A 6,087-nucleotide genomic window follows, 5' to 3' on the forward strand; every position below is an offset into this window, starting at 1 on the left:
GCAAATGGTCAGATAAATGAATGCAGAATGCTCTTAAGTAGTGCATAAATGGTGAAACGATGATAAAGGACAAATGCTCTACCCTAATCATCCCATGTCTGGTAGCCATGCAAGTGCAGTTTTATTTGATAGGCTATAATTATTATTATAGAATTCCACATGACAACGTATTATGCATTCGGAGTGTATAGAGTAGAATACATAGTGCATGAATTATGTACCATTTTTTTATGACGTTAAATAAAGTGTACAGATCGCTATTGTTTCTAATGCTTGGATATTCCTCGTGAGAGAATAAAAAAGTATAATTCACAACGGGGTATGCGATTCGACCAATCACACATCCTGTTATGAAAGAGCACTATTTACGGTATATTGCATCGCATAGGAGTTGTCACTGGGCGCTGCCGCCGCACCACCCCTTAACTGGATCAGAGGCTTTCTCTTCTGAGACTCTACAAAGTCGGCGAAACAAATGCTTCTTCAGTTCGATAATTTATTGTACTGAATTTTGAAATGTATTTACAACATTGGAATAAAAATGGTGATTAACAAACATTGACAAAACTGTTGCCAATTAAGAGATGCATTGATTTAATGTCATCGCTAACTCCGGTAGATTCTTGGGATGAGATGTTGAAGTCTCTGCCCCTGGGTCCTAGTTACGTCTAACTCGAGTACCCCCTTAGGCGAAGTCCCCTCCATCCCTCTCTAAGTTGTCTAGACTCTTTAGTCCGATTCGGTTGAAGCTTATTCCAACATTACTCCTTGCTCCAACATTAAACGCCAACTTTCGTTGGCGTTTCTCCCCTATCTGTGCAAGTTACTTTCTCCCTATAACAACCCCTGTCGCAACCTCCTTCCGGTTGATGAGAGATTTCCTCGGCTCAGATTTTCAAACACTGAAGTCTGAATGTGGCCTTTTGCCACCACCTCTTTCTCCTCGTTCCAAATTCATCTATCAAAGGGCAGACCAGTATGTCGGCGATACTGATGTACACCGAACCCTCCCGACGAACTGGATACACACGTAATGGTTTCCCAAACAATTTTGTGCTCTGGTCTCCAGAATTTTGGGTTTTGCATCCCGGTTTTGTTCTCCAAAATTTCCTTCTTAACTACACTTGTCTATGTAGGACCAGGGAGGTGTGTCTCACCTCCCTGGTAGGACCAATCACTGAATGTATTATCAAACAAGTTATCTTATTGGAGGAGGGGGTGAGATGTTTCACACAGCTTCATACCAATTGGTCAAAATGGACACACCCCTAAGAGTGACTTTTCCTTAATTTCAAAGAATTGTTTTTGAACATGGTTTCCTAAGAAGGAGGATATTCCTCTAACGTTAGCTGACCACTACAGTTGGGTGCGACTATCAGTTTCTTAACTTATGCCTCTTCTGGGCTGTCCTCCCACCGGTAGACATTTGGCAGCGGTCTCCACTAGGTGTGAGTCACCCTCTCCCTCTATGTTACGCTTTATAACACTCGTGCCCCTGACGTAATGAAGGACTGAGGGGTTACTGCCCTCTTGCTTCCTATGCAGTGTAAACTCCTTTTAATGGATGCCTTGCACATATACATAAATTTGATGTAAAAGGGCTGATGAGATTTATAGTAGAACTTTCACATGGACAATGTAACCTACCATGTCGTGACAGGAGTAAAAAATCATCAACATTAGTGTATATAGGGCAGAGAGCTTCCAGGGTCCCGTTAGGAGAAGCGCCAAAACTTTTTCTTCTTTTTTTTAATCCCGGCGACCTCGGTTGCAGAGAAATTTTGAGGCAATTACATCATCGCCTTTGCTTATGTTTCCAGAGTTGGCATGATTATGCTTTCTGGCATAATTTTCAGCATTTTTTTTTTGTTTTGGTATTATCCTAGGCATAATTTGTCTGTTTTTAGCATAATTATAGCATAATTGCTACAAACAGGAAATCTCTAGGCGTTTCAATTCAATTCAATCAATTTCAATTCAATCATTATAGTTTATTTCCAATCAACGAAAATCAAAAACAGAGTACAAGTATACATGTCATGAAATAATATTGTTCAAACGTTTGCAAAAGATTCATGTAATATACGAGACAAATTATAGAACAACATATATGTACAATAATTAGGAGGAACACTGTATCAATACTTCGTGTGCGAGCAGAAAATAAATTCGATTATGGAAAATAGTGATCCACTAAAAAGCAAAGCTTGTCGGACGTGGATCGCTAGTTAAATTTTGTGCACTGTGGTACATCTTTTTGGTTTGTTTGTTAGTTTGTCAGCTGATTTGTTGACGCAATTGACAATAAAAAGTTGTGAACACTTGATTTTGGTTTGGGTTTTGTTTGTTTGTTTTGTTGGTTTTTCCCGGTCGAGTGCCATAGTTCAGTTGGGAGTATAGAATTTGAAGACTTTTGTTGCTGTAGTTGCTTAAGCGATAACCATAAGTGGTAGGGGAAAATGAGAGGACCTTACTTTTGTTCTTATAATTTATGTTTTGTTTTGGTTTTTCTTTTTTTTTTTGCTTGTCAGCTGCTTAAGCACCAAAATATTGGATGATAATGATGTGACACAATTCATTGGCAATTTAGCATAATTTGGGCCGCTTCAAGCGCAATCCCATTTTTTACGCTGATATAACTTGGATATACAAATATTTTGATGTTATATGGAAATACCTCCGCCCCCCCCCCCCCCCCCCCCCCCCCCCACACACACACCCTCTTCTTGCTCGTGCACATCTCTCTGTAGGGCCTATACGCGTGGTATATCGTTGAGGATCCTTTTACGACACCGAGCGCACCACCTCGTGACGAACAATAAAAAGACAGTATAGTATAAAAGAATATAATAAACGAAATCAATGAATAAATATGAGATAGAAGCCATGCACACACACGCGCATATTTGCAAAATATGTCGGTATGCAAAGAAATTATTATTATTTCTTTTTTTTTCTTTTTTTGGAATGCATGCACAGGATGAAAAGTGTCATGGGAGACAATGTAACATCCTCAGCCAGAATCGAGCTCTTCTGGAAGTGTAGGCCGACGCCCTCTTTCGATGTATCACTATTCGCCGTTATTTTTTTTCCCCACTCTTTCTCAAAATTCGCGTATTGACTTATCTTTAGGATATGGTATTTACGGAAGCTTTAAAGTGCCATTCGACTTGGAGACTTGGCGAGATAATTTATCTTGTCAAGTCAACATAATAGCTCTATCATGTCGACTTATCAACTTTATAAGTTGACATGGAGACAAAAATTATCATATCAAGTCGACATCTAAAAAGTTACATGTCGTCATGGTGAAATAAGGTATCTTGCCAAGTCAACATCGAAAAAAGTTACATGTCGTCATAGTGACATAGTATATCTTGCCAAGTCGACATCTAAAAAGTTACATGTCATCATGGTGCATAAGGCATCTTGCCAAGTCGACATCTGAAAAGTTACATGTCATCATGGCGACATAAGTTATCTATCCAAGCTGATATCTAAAAAGTTACATGTCATCATGATGACATAAGGTATCTTGCCAAGTCGACATTTAAAAAGTTACATGTCGTCATGGTGACATAAGGTATCTTGCCAAGTTGACTTACAAAAAATTACATGTCGTCATGGTGCATGGGTCATCAAGTCTCCATTACATTCTCTGTACATAAGAATTTCCCATTTTCTAAATTTTCTTGAAAGGTACATTTTTTCTACCCTATACTCTAAGGAGTTGTTTGACAAAGAGTGACAACTGTTCTAAATATACTCAGAGTTTAAGATGTGAAAATACATACTCTGGAAAATGAGAAATTTTGTGGAAAATGTGAATGGAGAACTACTCCTGAAAATACTGTGATTTCATCAGCATTGCCATTTTGCATAACTGACAATGAAGTACTAGATAATGTTAATGAGTGTAGTTTCCTTATTCACTCATGATTGGATCAATTATTCTTTTTTTAATTCATCGTCTTCCATACAGTGTGTTCCTAAAAAGGAAAGGCAAGTTCAAAAGTCAACTGAACAATACATAGTTTTTTTCTTGTAATTTGTATAATGGAATAAAAAGTAGCTCTCCAGCTTTAATTTGACACCTTGCTTGCGTCAACGTTGACATGAGTTAGAGAGTTAGGGTTCTTTGAAACTTGGAAAAAGTAGATGTTGTATCATTTTCCTTCAAATAAACCTTACTCGATCTGTAACAAAACCCATGGCAATGTTGACGCAAGCAAGGTGTCAAATTTAACTTAATGAGCTACTTTTTAATCCAGCACACAAATTACAAAAAAAAAAACCCTATGCATTTGTGATATAATTTACCTTTGAGGTTTGATTTCCCTTTTTTAGGAACACACTGTAGAAACACTGGACTGACTTGGGTGGAAATCCCCTTTTATCGAGGACTGCCACATAGGCATGAACTGGGAGATCATTATGCATTAATGCACCCCTTTCAGACACAAACTAAGGGTCTAAGGTAGCTAATAATACAAACTGCGAACAGACTGTATTTTCTGCTTGCAAAATGGGCAATCTCTTCCTTCATTCTCTTCAAGGAATGTGCTGCATGGAAGGCAGAGTGTGTGCCCACATGGAATGAAAAAGCTGTCTTTCTTTCTATCACAGCATATCCCACACAATCCTTATGATTCTTGCTTGATCAGGAACTACAAAAAGGATCAGAGAAGATGAGGAGGAAGATGATCAAAATTAATACCATGGTATATATTTTCCCAAAAAATGAATCAAAACCATCAAATATAACAAGTGAATGCGTGTGTGTGTGTGTCCGTCCATGCGTCCGTGCGTCTGTCCGTGTGTGCTCAAATGTTAGAAAATGCTACTTCTCCGTCATTTCATGGCCGATTTTGATTTTGATTGTTTTATCTGATAGGACTTGGTGAGGGCTTCCAAACGTCTACACGAAATAGTGAAATTCATTAATTATGCAAATTCATGCAAATTTATTCAGCTTGGATAGATAACTTACGTCACCATGATGACATGTAACTTTTCAGATGTCGACTTGGCAAGATACGTTATGTAGGCATGACGACATGTAACTTTTTTAGATGTCGACTTGGCAAGATACATTATGTCACCATGACGACATGTAACTTTTTAGATGTGACTTGGCAAGATATGTACTGTTGCCATGACGACATTTAAATTTTTAGAAATCGACTTGACATGATAATTTTTGTCTCCATGTCAACTTATAAAGTTGTTAAGTCGACATGATAGAGCTATTATGTTGACTTGACAAGATAAATTATCTCGCCAAGTCTCCAAGTCGAATGGCACTTTAAAGCTTCCGTAGGTATTACCTATCTGCCTTGTTTTCCCCTTGATTCAAAATTATAATTACATCACAGGCCCCGTTGAGGATGGATTGATTTTGCTACAACACGCATTTCCCATAGACACTTGCCCGAGTATACTCGGGACTCGTCCTCAACGGGTTAAGACTGCACAATCAGCTCATCTCTTGTGTTTGAACTCGATCAGCACTCAAGTTGCGTCTGCACGTAAACAAATTAAAAGCATAGAAGGCAGAAAAGAAAAGTAACATCAAAATAAACAAACAAAAAACAACAACAAAGAAACATGCAAACACAGTAACAAGTTATTGTTCGAAGCATTACATGGAAAGATGAGCCAGGATATCGAATCTCCACAAGTTAGTCTAGTATAAATCAAACATCAAGGCATGAATGTGAAAGCATACAAAAATTACGTACCTTTTGAATAACGCCCCAAAATAGCGTTTTGATTACCAAACCCCTTTTCATTTTCGGATGACCGAATCTCTTGGTAGGGAATTCATGTGATTCAGAAAAACGAACCTTCGGAATAACGAACCTCTCATTTTGGGATCGACGAGCCTCCGGAACAAAGGAACATTACCCACATTCTAGACAAAGACACACCGCAATCTATATCCGAACCTGCTATGAGAGAAAAGTTAAGATCGTTGTATTTTGGAGAAAGTATGGAATCTGTGGCATCTTAATCCGCCTTCTCTATGTGTCTAAAACTATAAAGCAGTCATGACAGGACTACATTCTTTCATGAAATATATGACTT

Source organism: Diadema antillarum, unplaced genomic scaffold, assembly GCF_040938485.1.
Source record: "Diadema antillarum isolate AM-2024a unplaced genomic scaffold, OU_Dant_1.0 seq00002251_RagTag, whole genome shotgun sequence".
Lineage (NCBI taxonomy): Eukaryota > Metazoa > Echinodermata > Echinoidea > Diadematoida > Diadematidae > Diadema > Diadema antillarum.